We start from the raw sequence: 14,844 nt of genomic DNA, 5'->3' as shown, positions 1-14,844 counted from the left end.
GCATGTGCACACATGTGCGTGCACACATATGTGCGTGTGCCTGTGCCTGTGTGAGGGCATGCATGCACACATGCACTGTGGCAGGAAGGTGTGGTGGACATCTCAGGTGGGCAGCTTGCACTGTGACACCTCCAGGCCCCCAACATGACGGTAACCTGCTGGCACAAAGCCTGACTCTCTGAGAACTACGCAAGTCCCTGAAACGCGAGCCACCCACTGCCCTCCCCACTCCTGGGAGGGCCTGTAATTTCTGGGACAGTCTACGAGCAGCCCCTGGCCCCAGCCCCCTTGTTGTGAAACCTCACACCCCAGGGACCCAACATGAGGACACAAAGCACTGGCCAAGGGAGCAGGAAAACTCTGGGAACACTGGAGGGGGTTGACTCCACGTAGGCCTGAAGATTTTATGTGTTTCCACAAATGGCACCCCAAGGGACCGCAATTCCTGATGTGTAAGCCTTTGATCTCTAACCTAAAACATCACACCTGCATCTATCACTTAGCCTTCCATACTCCGCAGCAGAAAACAGCCCGAGAACTAGACACCCCCAGACACGACAAAATGAGAGCCCCCGAGGCACCAAGGTCCCATCCTCACAGACCCAGGCTGAGGTCTTCACTCTTAAAGCTGCTTGGAGCTTTGATTGAAGTGTTTCCTTCAGTTGAATAAGTCACCTTAAGGCTGTCCCAGACTGGGAACGAGTGCAAGAAGCTAGGTTGGAAAAAAAGATGATAGAGATAGATAGAGATGGACATGGAGATGGACATGGAGATAAAGATGACAGAGATAGAGACAGCAATAGAGATGGAGACACATATATATATATAGAGAGAGAGATAGAGACAGAGACAGATATAAAGACAGAGATAAAGATGATAGAGATAGAGACAAAGGAGAGATAGAGAGAGAGAGATATAGATAGAGGTAGAGACAGAGACAGAGACAGATATAAAGACAGAGATAGAGATAAAGATGACAGAGATACAGACAGAGATAGAGATGGAGATGGAGACAGATAGAGAGATAGAGAGAGATATAGAGATAGAGACAGAGATAAAGATAAGGATGATAGAGATAGAGACAGAGAGATAGAGATGATAGAGATAGAGACAGAGAAAGAGAGATGTATGTGTAGGGGTAGGTGTAGATATATTAATATAAGTATAACGGTAGGTATAGATGTAGGTGTTAGTATAGGTGGAATGAGGTGGAAAGAAGGGTGAGGTGTCAGACAGGACAGGTGGAAGGAAAGAGATGGGGTGGAAGGAAGGGAAGGACCAGTAGAAGAGATGGGCGATGATTGGCATTGAAATTACGTACGAGGCAACAGATTTAGGTGAAGTAAGAGATTACCGCAGACAATATGCAGCTCAATACGTGAGGGCAACAAGATCGCAGGCGGCAGGTGCAGATTGATACGCATGATCATATGAAATTATCCCACAGGCACAGACGGCAGGCGCAGATTATTACGCATTGTGATCAATATAAGTGCAAAATGAGGCTACCACGTATAAGTGCAGGATTACGCATCATGCGCAGTACCACAAACGAGGGCAACAAGATTTGAGGCGAGGCAGATTACGTGACAGATCGACGAGTAAGGAAATTTCACGTACGAGGCATTGTGACGGTGACAGGCGCAGATCGTGAGTAAGGTCGATCGACAGATTAAAGACGCATAAGTGAGGCAGGCAAGAGACGATAAGAGTCATACAGATCGACACAGACAGACGGAGGCGCAGTAAGTACAGACATGAGGTGTAGGTACAAGTGTATGTATAGGTGTTGGTGGAGAAGTAGGTATAGCTGCAGATATAGACATAGCTGTAGGTATAGGTGTAGGTACAGGTGTAGGTGTTCATGTAGAGGTAGATACAGGTGTAGATAGAGACATATAGATGCAGCTCTATACACAAACAGACACACCTACATATAGAAAGTGGAAAGTGCGGGTTATCACAGGATGATTATTAATGCACTAGAGCGATGCTACTGTTTTGTGGGGGAATCTGTTCCTGTGTACAAGAAACACTGGCTTCCAGTAAACAGCACCTGGGACAGGGGAGTCTGCACAGCCAGGGAATTCCCTGTTGTTCATTTTCTGTGTTTCCAGAATGTGGTTAGAACTGGGCACACACCTGGACATTGAAGGATCTCCATGGGCAGCTTGAAGGGATGAAGGCGTGTAGGTCATTGTTTCCAGAACCGTCCAGGGTTCTGATCTGCGATTGGTGTGGGATTCAGCAGCAGGCGCTAAACATCTGTGTGTCAGCACGTACAGCTGCCAAGCAGAATTCATCAAGCATGTTTCCTGCTTTTATTTCACCTTCATTTGTGATCTTCAAAATATTTTGGCTGGGCGCGGTGGCTCACGCCTGTAATCTCAGCACTTTTGGAGGCTGAGGCGGGTGGATCACCTGAGTGTGAGACCAGCCTGGACAATGTGGTGAAACCCTGTCTCTACTAAAAATGCACACATTAGCCAGGCGTGGTGGCAGACACCTGTAATCCCAGCTACTTGGGAGGCTGAGGCAGGAGAATTGCTTCGACCTGGGAGGCGGAGGTTGCAGTGAGCTGAGATCGTGCCACTGCACTCCAGCCTGGGAGATAGAGCGAGACTCTGTCTCAAAAAAAAAAAAAAAACCAGCATATTGTACTTTATACAAAATAGGTATTATATGTCTAAGTGATGCTTACACAGGGAGAAGGCAAGACGGTGACCAGCAGGATCTCTGGAGGGTGGCAGAGGAACCAGAGAGCTCCATGGAGACGAGGCATTTCCCACCAACGTGCCGAAGTCCTGCTTTTCTAACTGAGGCATAATTTTAAAAGCAAAGGTTCTCAAGAAAAAGGGGAAAAAACAAATTACCATTTTAGGAGCACTTGGTGTAGAGTTATCAGGTGAACCCTCTAGACAAAATAATAATAATAAAGTACTTCCAGTTGAAATCCATGCTTCACTGAATTTCTGGTCTCCCCTCTGTCCGCAGCCACTGAGGTTGCACTTGGTTTTCTGGGGCTTTTGTTCCTTTTTTTCCCACTTGTTTACGACCCACTAACCCCCAGCACACACACAGACACGGGATCCTGTAGGTCCACCCACCACCACCCCATACACACCTGCTGAACACAGAGATCCTGGGGTCACCACCACCACCCCAGCACACACCGCAACAGACACGAGGATCCTGAGTTCACCACCCACCCAAACACACACCTGCTGGGCAGGTTTTAGTTTTAAAATGTCTTGCTCTTCCTATACTCATTAAGTACTTGCACAGCGATTTTCATACTATCACAGGGGCTGACTCAATTGCTCTTTGATGTGCAAACAGCAAACACATTTCTTGGTTCACTGGAATTTCCGCCTTTTCCTGAGTGGAGATTTCCGAATGTAACGCACAGATTATGTTGGTTAGAAACGCCTTATCCCCCTTTGTTGCCTCTCAGGGCATCATGTTCTCTGTTATTCTGATCAGTGTTTAAACTAGAATGGAATTCAGAATCTAGAAAACTTCTCATTAAATATTATCAATCACCGGCCGGGTGCACTGGCTTGCATTTTCTATCCCAAAAAATTATTTCACTTTGGCAACATGGGTAGGTATGAGCAATAAAATGCGCCTTGTAAAAATACTGCCAAAGTGCCTTTATGGTGATATAAAGCCCTGTTATAATTCCAACCAGTAACATTAAGTCACTAGTACTGTGGAGTGAAATTCAAGGATGCACTACGTACCACAGTGTGGGTTGCTGAATAAAACAGAGTGCCTTTGAGTGTGCTTCCAAACTGCCTGAAACTCTAGATCGAGCAACGTCTTTCCCACCCACCAGCTGTAGCTCCCTGAGTGCTTTTCCTGGAAACGTTAATATGTGGGGACTCACGCTGCTGAGGCCTTGAGAAAGTGATCCTTAACAGGGTGCAGTTGTATTGAACTGTCCACTCTGCTATTAAACCAATCACAAGGAATTACAAAGCAATGATTATAGGGGAAAATACCAGCTTTCTGATTCTTCTCATCAAATGAAACAGCAATAGTGTTCCTGGGGTTCGGTGGTTCTGCGTTTGGGATGAGCAAGCGGAGATTCTCTCAGTCTTTTATATGCAGGTGATGTTTGTTCACAAATGAATGAAGAACTCGTGGTAAGTTAACATTTCCTTTTTTTTTTTTTTTTTTTTTTTTTTTGGTAAAGAAGAAGCCACATCCGCCCTTCTCATAGTCTTGGTGTTACCTGGAAAATGAGATAACCCGGATTTCACTAAACCCAATGAGAAGCTGATTCTGCCAATCCAATTCCGCCGATTGCCCAGCAACGTGATTTCTTGTCTCCATCATTATTTTACACTGCACGCCTAAATAAAACAGCTTGTCTTCTCCTTCCTCCCCAGTGGCAAGAGGCTCCCCTCTCCGGGTGTCCAGGCCCTGTCTTGCATGGTGGGTGCGTGGCTCGGCTGTGCCTCTGCATACGTGGAGACCGTCCAGGCCCAGGAGCAGTGGCTGCCCAGCCTGCAAGTTCCTTTCAGAAGCAAAGGCACGTGAGCGCTCATGCATGCCCAGGCCGGCACAGCTGGGTGTCTGGGAGCCACACAGTGACGGTGCTGACAGGCCAGGCCAGTGCCCCAGTCCAGGCTGTCTTCACAGGGCCCTGCCCCTGACCACTCAGGAAGGCTGGAGGCTGCTCCCACCAGGCGACCCCCTATCTCCTCTGGGTGACAACACTCCCCTCTCGGCTTCTCCAAAGGTCAAGCCAGATAACCCGGGGCCCCGCTGAGGCCTTATCTGCACCCTCCCCCTCCTGTCCCCTGAGAAGGGACAGAGCGCAGAGGGGCCTCTTCAGGGAGCCGGTGCTGGGGGGGAAGCACGAGCCTCAGGCCCTCAGTCCTCAGTGGGAGTTGGCCCAGGGCCTGCAGAATCCTCACCTCAGGGGTCACCAGGCCCCACATCCTTGCCTCTCCCTGCGTCCTTGCCTCTCCCTGCGTCCTTGCCTCCAGTTCCCGTCCACACAAAGTCGCGTCACTAATTCATGTGGCACCGAATGAGGAAGCAGGTGGAGGCGGCTTTCCTGAAAATGGGGATCTCAGATGCCGTGGGGCGATGTCCCCCCACAGTGGGGCCCGTTTGCCTGCCAGCTTCCCACGCGCCTGTGTGTCCGGCTGGCCTCCTTCCTCCCAGCTCGGCCGGCCTCGGGTTGCCTTGCGACCACACTAGCCTATGTCTGCCCGTCTTTTTGTGGGTGACTTCTTCCTGGGTGTCTGTGACCACACTCCCCTCGTGTGAGGACACTGGTCTTATTGGATTTAAGGCCCCACCAGTCCCAATCGGTAGGTCCTCACCTTACCTTGATTACATGGGAAACAGCCATGTTGCCAAGTGAGGCCACAATACAGGTCCTAGGTGGATGTAAATTCTGGGGACACTGTCAACCCAGAGCAGGTGCCGACACACTCGTCCCAAGGCCTGGCGAGCCTCTGATGCCCTCAACTCAATCCATCTTCAGGTCTTGGGGCTCTGGTCTCTGCTCCCCTCCTGAAGGCCTCAGCAGGGCTGGAGTGAACATGGGGCCAGGACTCTGCCACAGAGCGACAGTGCCTGCTAGACGTGGGGGCGCCCCTGGCACTCCCTCGTGCCATGCCTCACCCAGGACCGTCTGGGCCATGTTCAGTCCTGAGCAGCAGGAGTTGGCACCAGGGCCTGGGTCTGTGGTGTCAGGGCCCCGCCAGGCGGTGAGGAGCCATCTTCCCCCCATAGGAGGCAGCTCCAGCTCCCCGGGGCTTCACGTGGGACATCGCAGGAGGCAGGGCTCAGGGAGCCGCCACCAGCACAGCCATCTGGGCGGAGCAGCCGTTCCCTCCAGCGATGTGCAGGAAGATGGAGGGTTAATGCCCGCGGACCGCAGCTCTTTCGCGGCTCCAAGTTGCGTGTGACCCAGACTTGGGAGCACAGCAGGGAAATCAGGAGCCGGTCTTGTCCCGACGTGAGAGAGAGTGAGGAAGATCATGGATTAATTAAATAAAAGACTAAGCAGGACAAACCTTTGAACAGGAGGCATAACATTTAAGAATAAAACCAGCGCGGAGGGGTAAAGGTCGGAGAAGATCAAGTAAGGCGCTAATAGTTGCGCTTTTTCCATTTTCCTATCGATCAATATTACATTTTTTCAAGCTAAAATGCAGCCGCAGAGTTATTGCTGACCTTTTCCTCACCTTCCATTGTGTATAAAATCACAGCAAAATAACAAACGACTTTATAAGCCACAGAATTTTTCTGATCCAAACCCCTCAGGTGAGCTAAGATCTCCCTCAAAATCTCTTTCTTTTGGAAATAGGAGGAATGGGCTTCTCTCTGCTAATTTGCTGCTGGAGAACACTTGCCTTTAAAATAAATCACCATTTAAAAACTGGTTTCATCATCTCCGCCAGCCGCGCCCAGAGGATGGTCGTGCCATCCTTTGTGAGTGTTGACTGCGTGGTTATAGAAGGCAGAGTCTGATCTCACACAAATGTAGACATCGTACCAACGATCAATGCTTTCGGAAGCAGGGTTATGAGTCCACGCTTGGTCAATCACAGTTGATCAGATCATGCTTCTTCTGTCGGAGAAATTATTTAGGTCACTGTCCAAAATACTTCTTATGAGCTGGAAAGGAAAAGTCTCACGTAGAGGGGAAAATCCACACGAAACCCGTCATCAGGGCCGCGTCCTGGGCCGGGCTTCAGGGGAGAGACTGACTCACAGGCCAGACACACGACCATCTGCTCATTTCCACGGAAGCTGAGCTTGCTGGCTGTGGTCATCAGGGAGTCTCGGTGGAAACTGCACGGGGCGTCCACATCACATGATCCCAGGAGAATAGAAGAGGGAATTGTGGTTTAAGATCCAAACAAGTGGCCGGGCACAGTGGCTCATGCCTGTAATCCCAGCACTTTGGGAGGCTGAGGCTGGTGGATCACCTGAGGTTGGGAGTTCGAGATCAGCCTGACCAACATGGAGAGACCCCGTCTCTACTAAAGATACAAAAAAATTAGCCAAGCGTGGTGGCAGGCACCTGTAATCCCAGCTACCTGGGAGACTGAGGTAGGAGAATTGCTTGAACCCGAGAGGCAGAGGTTGCAGTGAGCTGAGATTGCACCCCTGTACTCCAGCCTGGGCAACAAGAGCAAAACTCCGGCTCAAAGGAAGAAAAGAAAAGAAAAGATTTAGATTTTAAGTTTTTTAGTCATTGACCTAATCTGGAAACTATCCCTGTTACAGGACAGACTCGCGAGTTCATAGTTCACGGTGCCTTTGTGAATTGTACGGCACTCGCCACAGCAGGCTTTTGGTGAGTGCTCAGTATGGTTCTCATGTGAGCAGCAAATGAACTTAATTCCCACACTAGAACTGTGGTCCATTAACACAAAGGCTCTCTTATTCTGAAGTTAGTATAATATTTTCAAGATGGCAGGTTAATTTTTTTTAATACTGTACTCATTTGGTTCTGCTTAAAACTAATGAGGAGTTCCAGTAATTATTTATCTTAAATAATTTAAATATATATATATATACATGCAGGCATAGCTTGCCAAGTAGATGTGGCTGTTAATTAGAATTTATATTTGCACTTCAGGACTCAGGACTGGGTTAAAAGGTACACTGTAATTTGCTAATTACAGTGGGTTCCAGGTGTTTGCTGCAGAGAATCCTGAGCATGGCTGGATCGTCCTGTGGCAGTGTGAGTGACGGCGCAGCATACCCACAGGTTCACCCCCAGCAGCAAGGGGACCTGCCCAGCTTCAGAGGGTTGACGGAGAACTGAAGCAGGAACGGGGCTGGGTCCGGCCGCAGCCCCTAGTTCAGTCCAGGTGGGACCCTCCCGAGGTTGTGAGGAGGGAGAGTGGGGGCTGGGAGACAAAGGGCAGGTGGATGTTAGTGAATGCTGAGTCTTGGGGCAGGGTTGGGGAGGTCTGGAGCCACCTGGATCCTGAGATAACACAGGGGTTCTCCCCTTACCCACAAGCCTCCTCTTTCCTGAAGGGTCCCAGATACAGCCTCCAGGAAAAGCCAGGCCAGGAGCGGGGACTGAGACCCTGGGCGTCTGCATGCCAGTGTGGGGGCAGCTGACTCTCCAGGCTCCTGTGGGTGAATCTGAAAAGAAGAGCCCCTTCCCTCCAGGGCTCAGAGCCCTGCAGGCCCCACCAGAACCCTGAGCAGGGAGCAAACTGCACCACTACACGCTGGCCCTAGCGAGCCTCTCCCCTCCCAGTGGGAAGACTCACCCCTGCAAGCCCAGGCAGCCGGAGGCAGAGGTCGCCAGGCCCGGATGGTGGGGGGCCGAGGTCGCCAGGCCTAAGCGGTGGGGGACGGAGGTCACCAGGCCAGGGCAGTGGGGAAGGGAGGTCACCGGGCACAGGAAGTTGTGAGGGGGTGGAGGTCACTAGGTTCGGGCAGTAGGAAACCGAGGTCACCAGGCCCGGGCAGTGGCGGGGCGGAGGTCTCCAGGACGAGGCAGTGGGAGGAGGAGGTCACCAAGCACAGGCAGTTGGCGGGGGCGGGGGGATGGCAGAGGTCACCAGCACAGGCAGTGGGGGATGGAGGTCACCAGGCCCAGGCAGTGGGGGATGGAGGTCACCAGCACAGGCAGTGGGGAGATGGAGGTCACCAGGCCCAGGCAGTGGAGGACGGAGGTCACCAGCACAGGCCAATGGGCTCCCCGAGCAAAGCCAGACGTGGCCCTTGTAAAGACCTCACTTCAGGTCCGGGCTGTGGCGGGGCGGATTTCACTCACGTTGTACGCAGCTCCTTGAACGCCTTCCACCGCAGCTGCGTTGTTCTGTGCAGAATCACAGCCAGGCAGAGCCTCGGGCAGCCTGAGAAGGTCCCCTTAAGCTCCAGGAGAAGCTGTCCTGAGGGTCCTGGATCATCGTTATTTATTACAGACACAGCTACAATCAACTGAACAGCCGAGCTCGATTCTGGGTCCCCTGTGGCACGAAACACTATTAAGTCTCACCCAACACAGGTGTCAGTGCCCCATGTCTGGGGTCCACAGAGAGGAAGGAACACCCAGTCCTGCCCTGGAGGCACCCACCAAGAAACAAGACCCCCTCCTGAGAACCACACGGGCAGGGACAGGGAGGCCTGCCCGGGAGCCCTGCCCAGCTGCAGCCGGGTTCGGGGTACGGCTGGAGAGGGACATGAGGACAGGGCGTCCCGCTGACAGGACAGAGCAGAGGGAGAGGAGAGGAGAGAAAGACCAACCCAATGGGGACCCACGGAAAGGCCCCAGGGGACAGAGACAGGCTGTGGACAGGGGCCTGGCTTCTGGGACACAGAACAGCTGTGCTGTGAGAACAGCCCGGAAACAGTGTCCACAAGTGTCCCCGACAACACGCAGTCAGCCCGCAGACAGCAAGGGCCCCAGCATAGGCAGCTCCTGAGCAGACCAGCACTGTTTAAAGATCGCCAGTAACAGCTCTCGCAACCAGAGCCGAGTGCCTTGGAGGCCTTGAGACTGTCATCATCACCTGCTGCCTCCAGGAAAGAATGCAAAACCCTAAAATAGGAAATGTGGGGCCAACAGAGGAGGGGCCTGCACGCAGTCATTGAAAGTGGGGGCTGTTGCCCGCCGCCTCTTCTTAGGGGTAAGAACAGGGAGTCATCAGGCCTCTGTCTGTGGAACAGCAGCTCCATTCGACAGTCATCAAAGGTAACAGACAAATTAGCATTATTAGTACAAAGTATAGGGTTCAGCAAAACTAACAACACACTGAAAGATGAAAAATGATGACTCGTGCATGTGGCTTTTCTTTTTAATGACACAAGGCTCATCTCTTTGCGGAGTTTGCTATCTTCTTCAAACTTTGCAGCCAATCTCACCCACGGATTGAAGAAGACAACTTGTAAATAAGAGGAGAAAACTTAAGTAAAGCATGTATTTTTCTCTTCGGTTAAAATAAAAGTAAATGCTGGAAATGGAAATTATGATGAGAAATATGCAAGAAAATAAGCCATGATTTATCTGGCACAGCACGTTGTTTTTACATAAAATTGGGATTTTGTTGATAAGCATTTTTATTGAAGCCAAAACGACTTCTCCTTCAGTAATTTTTTTAATCCTAACATCTGGATAGAAATTAATTGCTCCATTTACAAAGTAAATGAATCTGGGAAGAATAATGTTTACCAATAAAATGTGCCTTAAAAATTAAAGATCTGGAACATCAGAATTTTTCTTCCTGTAAACCACAAAAAAAGAATTTTTCGTATGGAAGAAAACCGTGAGATTTATGGCGCTCCGGAGCGTTTGTGAGCAAATCTCCCGGGCAAGCCCATGGTGGCATCTCTAGACTCAGGTGAGGGTAATGCGTCTGCAGAGTGAGCCTCAGCATTGCCAAAGTCAGGACACCGTCATCGCAGCACAGAGGGGTCACCGATGCAGAACGGGGCTCACGCTGTGCCCGCAGCAGCTTTCTTCAAAATTACCCAGACATTAGAGCAATGCTCGCCCCTCAACGTGGGCTCCAAGAACATGGGAAGTCGGCCTGCCTGCCACAAAGCCGCCACGTCCTTCCATCTGGGTGTGAATAAAGCACCCGCAAATACCTCCTTAGTTGAAACTGAAAAAAATTATACAAAAAAGTCATTCGAGTACATTTCTGTATTTTATTGTTAGATGCAACATTCGCCTTGGTTTATATAAATGGTGAGATTTCCCGATGCAAAGTTTTCATCGTGATTTTCTAGGGGCCTGTCACGAAGATGGAGATTACGTGACACCGCGTCTGAGCCCCGTCAGCTGCCGCCACGCCTGTCTTCTGGCAAACTGACCTGCCTCTCGTCTCTGTCTCTCTCCTTCAGCTCGAAGACTCTCCTTCAGCTCGAAGGCCCTCACCGGTCGCCCTTTGTCTGGGGAAGGACGGATGAGGCCCCGGGGGGCAGACTCTCTCATTTCCCTTCCATTTACCTCGTAATCGTGTCTACGAATAATCTCCCACACTGGAAAAGAGGCTGCTTGTGACTCGTTCAGAATCTCAGTCTGCCAATTTCTCCATCCACGTTTCATCCAAGGGGTCTAATCACTCCCAACCCTCCGGAACCTGTGGGATCCTCACTGTTCTGCGCCTCAGGCTCCATCTCTGCCCCAAGGGTTCGGGGCCGTGGTTGAGTTCTCCTGTGGGCACCCCCAGCCCAGGACGGAGCCACGATCCATTTATGAGCCAAGGCTGTGCCATGCCTTGCTGATTTATTTTCCTCTTTCAATAACATCACAGCATCTGATAAAACACCTCACTCGCCCTCATTTTTAAAGATATAATGAAATCTCATTTTTAATTACCTGAACAAAAAGGTTTCAACTCCATCAGATCGCCTCTCAGGGCCTGCAGAGGTATTAACAGGCTCCAGAACCAATTACCTGCATTTCCTTTTTACTTATTGCAAATGTGACCTTTTGTGAGAATTTGATTGTGAGCCTCCCGCTGTGAGAGGGTAACCACGGGCGGGGGCAGCGTCTGAGGCCCGTCTCCCCTCACGTCCGCACTGCTGTTAATTTTAATCCCCTCTGATGGCTGCAGGACAAGCAGGTGTCTGAGACCCAGTGCAGAGCGGGCGGCGGAGGTGCCGGCTCAGGAATGAGAGGAACTGGGATGTGTGGTCCTTCCAGACACAAACCCAAGCCCACGACTTGAAGGGAGGAGCACCTGCTCTGATCTTCAGCAGGAAAAGAAAACGCCGTTCTGCGTGTGGTTTCAGAATCACCTCTGCCACCGCGGAAACGTGGATGGGCTGGGGCGGCAGCGCGAGGCTGAGGGCCTCAACTGGGTTTCAAGCCAGAACTCCAGGATGCCAGGTGGAACGCGAGGGCGGGTGTCCCAGCAGGGCCCTTTAAAAGGTGCAGAGAAGGGTATTTCAGCACACTGACCCCGCATCCAACATGGCGCAGGTGGCAGAGGTAGGCGCGAGAAGCCCCGAATGCCCGGAGTGGTGGGAGCCCTGCCAGCTCTGCAGAGGCCCAGGGAGGCAGGCGCAGCTCCCAGCAGTGACTTGGAGAAAGGCGAACTTGACCGGGGATGACGCCACTGCCTGGCCCGGGGCAGAGAAGAGGGAGCAGCCAGAAGGTGGAGGGCCCCACATCCCCGCCTGACGGGGGGCTACAGGAAAGGGCCCCAGGGCCTGCTGGTGGGTCCCTGCCGCCTCCCTGGTTCTAGGTGGGCTCTGCAGCAGGGGGCCTCGGTGGAGACAGGAAGCCACCCAGAGGGAGAGACAGGGCGCACGAGCCTGGATTAGCGAGCGGGCACAGCCCCAATGACATGCCACAGCAGGGGATTCTCACCAACCCACAGGCTGGAAGTCTAACGTCAGGGTGCGGCTGGGCTGGATCCTCCCAGGGCCTCGCTCCTGGCCATGTAGACTCCCTGTGTCCTTGCGGGGTCGGCCTCTGTGCCTGTCTGTGTCCTCACCTCCTGCTAGAAGGACACCCGTCCTAGTGGATCAGGGCCCACCCTAACGACCCCTTTAGAGGGCCTGTCTCCAAACACAGTCAGGTTCTCAAGCACTGGACCTGAACATGTGCATGTGGCGGGCGTCATTCTCTCCACGACAGAGTCAGAAATGGAACCCTGGCTGTGCTGGCCACTGACCCCGAGTCCATCCCACAGCTCTGAGAAGGCAAGGCCCCACCGTGTGGGCCACAAAATTCAGAGTATGCACGCAACTTAAGAGGTCAGGGCCCTCTTTAGGATAAAGCTATGAGGATCGGTGATGAACTCTCCAATTCTCAACTCCAGCCTTTTCTACGACACTTGGCAGTTTTTCAGGTTAATCAGCACAGTCCTTGAGCAGGGAAATGAGGATGTGCTGTGGGCCTTTGAGTTGCTTTCACACATCAGACAGCCCTGAGAGCCCAGACTCCAAGAATCTCACCTTCGGAGGGGCTCAACCGAGGCTGAGTTCAAAGCCCCACCTGTGCCCCTTCATATTACTAAGGCAGTCTCCGCCGTCACAGCGGGCTGCTGCAGACCCTTCATATTAGTAAGGAGGTCCCCGCCATCGCAGTGGGGCTGCTGCAGACGCAGGCGCTCTCACGGGACCAGTCCACGATGCTGTCATTTTTACCTATAGCTCCAATTTTTGACTCGTATGCAAATGGGACAGTGTAGCTGTCCTGGCCGTGGGAGTGTCCCATACATTCCTTCTCAGAGCTGGGCTTTGGCGCCAGGCTCTGCTCTCAGGGACTCACGCCCACCCTCTGTGGGCTCTGTGGCTGAAGGAGGCAGAGGCAACACCCAGTCTCTGCAGCACGTGGTGCTCAGCGGAGATCAGAAAGCACCATCTTTGTCCACACCCGCGCTGGGCAGGCCCCTGCAGCTGGTCTGGACGTGGGTCAGATGTACCCAGAAGGGGCCACCGGGACGTGTTCCTGGCCTTGAGCACACAGTGTCCTGTGTGGGGACAATTTATCGCTGCTCCTGGCAGTGCTCACACCGCGGCACGTGTAGGCTGCATTTTCCCTTCAGTTGAGCCCTGGGCGTGCCCGGGTGGTTTCTGAGGTTTCTTGGGGGTCTGGGCTCTCATGTAAACAAACAGCTCCAGGTTCTAGCCCGGAAGTGTGAACCCAAGTCAGGTGGGATGCAGGCTACTTACTCGAAACAAACAAGCTACTCTGTTTTGTTCTTATAGGGATTTACTTTAAGTATTTCTAAACATAGCTCTCTGAAGATTGTGGTTTTTTAGAGAAATAACTAATTTTATGATTCAGACACTACAGTTTGGTTACAAACTCACCCGTGTAGTGGAAGCAGATGCCAGTAATAGGCTCTCAGAGCAGCAGGTGCCTTTTAAGTGAGAAGGAAGGAAAACAGCAAGGAAGTTTCCCTTTGGATGCCTCCCCCCGGAATCCCCGCGGCTGGTGATGAGCACACAGAGGCGCCATCCTTTCCTGCTGCAGAGCTGATGATGGCTCTAGGGTGAGGAGCGACTCGACCTCCCTCCTAACCTGACTTCTAGAAGAAGCAGCCCTCTTGGTGCCCCTGAAACAGCAGGAGTGGAAGCACAGCCCACTCCAGGGGGAGACGGCACTCTCTTGGGAAGGAGGCAGCCCCAGCACCCCTGCGGGCCTCAGGGACAGATTGTCAAGTCCCCCTGACCAGAGATGAGACACTGACACCCAGAGTGCCGATGCATTCCAGGAAGCTGGAAGGACGGGGTTTTCTCCACAGAGGCCGGAGGCAGGGAAGGTTCAGCCCAGCAAGGAGCTGGCAGGAGGAGGAGCCAGGGGAAGGGGGCTGGGGACAGGGAGGGGCGCAGAGAGGATGGAGAGGGCGTCCCCTCCAAAGCCCTTTCCAGAGCCACCTGCTTCTGCTGCTTCAGCACAGCCAGCCCCAGAGTGCCCGCCATCCACAGCACCAGGCCCCCTCTGGGGACGTCCTTCCATCTCCCCTGCTCCAGCAGCACCGGAGAAGATGCCTTTCTGGAACGTTCGCCTGGGCCTGGAGGGACTTTCACTCACACTAAGTGACATCTTTTCCTATTAAAAAACACACAGGGAGCGGAAAGTACCGGCGCAAGCACACACGGCTCTGGAAGCGACCCATCCTGGGCGGGGCACCTCCAGGGCGCTCCACGGCCATTCTCACGGCAGAACAAGCTCCGTTCATTAATGAGGGTGCAATAACTCACTTGGGGTATGCAAATGTGTTTGCAGAGGAAAAAGGCATTCTCAGGAGTATATAATAAAATTAAATTAGCAGAAGCATCAGCAAAATCAGTGACACTAATCAAGTGCCTCCCGTTCCCACACGCAGGGGAGAGGCCAGGAAACACTGAAACACACCAGCCTGCAAGCAGCACCACGACCAATGG

Source organism: Papio anubis, chromosome 5 (genome assembly GCF_008728515.1).
Source record: "Papio anubis isolate 15944 chromosome 5, Panubis1.0, whole genome shotgun sequence".
Taxonomy (NCBI): Eukaryota; Metazoa; Chordata; class Mammalia; order Primates; family Cercopithecidae; genus Papio; species Papio anubis.
Note: the sequence above shows the minus strand (reverse complement) of the source record.